Here is a 2,210-nt window from a genome sequence, read left to right as displayed (position 1 = left end):
GGAGGGACCCCCCCCGCCGCGGGCTCCCGGATCCCGACTCGGCCGCGGCCCAGTGGAAATTTTGCCCGTGTTGTGCATTCAGCTCACAGCCCGCTGTCCCCCGGTGCCTGGCACAGGCGGCGGCGCTTTCCTCGCCAGAGATTGTGAGCAGGGACAGCCGTGGCATGGGAATGAAGCGCTCGGCCGGCGCTGTATCAATCAGCAGCGCAGCCCACGTGGCTCCGAGGCTCCGCGGCTCCCAGTGCCTCCTCGGGGGGGATTTTAAAGCGTCCCCAGCTCCATCCGCGTCCTGCGGCCAGCACGGCCCGCCGGGGCCCGGAGCAGCCCGGCAGAGCTCCCCGAACCCCGCGGAGCTCCCGACTCGAGGTAGAACTGAAAGGGAACTTACTGCGCTCAGCTGGGTCTTATTCTGCTCCCCGCGCCGGGCACCAGCAGGGCTCTGCCAACTGACAGGCAGCTTAAATATTGCCAGAGAATCGGGGTTTGCCAGCGGAGCTGTTAACAGGGTCACAAGGGATGAGAAGGAATATTTATAGTCAAAGTTAAACTAATTGACCGAAGTTACTCTTTTGGTCTCCCGTGGCTCTGGTGAGAAGTGCATTATTTTCACTATCAGGGCTCCCGGGTCAAACTCCACGGAGTGCCATTCTCTTAAGCAATCTGTGCTCTATGCGAGGCACAGAGAACAATAAAAAATCAGGGCTGATGTCCTCTGGAGCTGACAGCCCGTGGCACAGGGAGGAGCTGACAGCCAGCCCTGTGTCTGTGTTTGTGCCCGAGCCTCGCAGAGCGCAGGATCCATCCGTGGGCTGGGGTTTGCAGCACACTGCTGGGGCTGGAGTTAATCCCAGAACCGAGCCCCTCTCTGGCAACAGGCTGGAGGTTTGTCTTCAGCATCATCTGTCTGAAAACCCTGACAAACCATCAGGGCCAAAACACACAGAGTGATGCGGAAGAGGGATCTCACAGCATGGTGACCATGGCAGGAGCAGCTCATAAATCCCCAGAATTGGGGTGCCCAGATCCCAGGAGCCCTGCTGAGGAGCCCCTTGCTGGGCAGGTGACCCACGAGCCTGGAGGGTGGATGGAGAATGGGCACTGTGCCCTCACAAGCCTAATCCTTGTCCCACCCTTGAAGTTACCTGCAGAGATTTTACTGCAGGTGATCCGCTGAGGGCATTGGAACCTGCCAGGGGCAGGGTTAGCTGGGAAATTGGGAATAAATTCTTCCCTGTGAGGGTGAGGAGGCCCTGGCACAGGAGAAACTGTGGCTGCTCCATCCCTGGGAATGTCCAAGGCCAGGTTGGACAGGGCTTGGAGCAGCCTGGGACAGGGGAAGATGTTAGGGGTGGATGATCTTCAAAGTCCCTTCCAGTGCAAACTTGATAATTCCATGTAATTCCCTGTCTGTATTTGATCTCACTGTTTCCCAGTCACAGCTCTGACGAGCATAACTGTAGCTCTTTGAATCTTGCAATTGGAGATGTGTTAATTTGATCTGCTATGATTTGGAAACCCCAAATTTTCCTAAAGGTGGATCCTCAAGGGCTGCAAATGCAGCACCAGGTGTCTTGCGCTGCCTCCCAGTCTGTGCCACCTTTTTCCCCCTGACTTACCACCCTTCCAGCCTGAAACTGAGCTCCTTCTTTGTCCCTTGGCATCCTTCATGGCACCTGGAGAGGAATTACAGATCATGGCCCTTCAAGCCACAATCAAGGTACTTATAGGGAGGTTCCCAGGTGGTTCCACTTTGCCTGGTACAAATGTGCCCAGCTGTGATGCACCCTGACAGTGCTCAAGCTGCTCATTTCCTCTCTGATGTCTTTTTCCCTCTGTTTCTTGCACAAAAGAATGAAATCCCCAAATCACCTGAGGTTTGGAATGGAAGGGACACCATTTCCCGGTGTTTGTAGAGGATGGAAGTGGCGCCCGTGGAGCAGGAGCAGCCAGGGCTGCACTCCTGCCCTGCCCTGCCCTGGCTGCTGCCCGGGCTGGTGTTTCCTTCCCAAGGCCAGGCTTTCCTGAGAGGATGATCTCGTGGGCAGGGATGACCCAGGAATCCTGAGAGGGGCTCAGAGGTGCTGGCTCTGGGCAGGAATGACCTCGTGGCTGCAGAAAACTTACCAGAGCCCAGGAGAGGGGGGGTGTGCAGGGAATGGTGTGGGTGCTGTGTGGGACGTGGGGAATGGGGCTCTGGAACACCATTCCTG

The sequence above is a fragment of the Geospiza fortis genome, unplaced genomic scaffold (genome assembly GCF_000277835.1).
Source record: "Geospiza fortis unplaced genomic scaffold, GeoFor_1.0 scaffold213, whole genome shotgun sequence".
NCBI lineage: Eukaryota > Metazoa > Chordata > Aves > Passeriformes > Thraupidae > Geospiza > Geospiza fortis.
Note: the sequence above shows the minus strand (reverse complement) of the source record.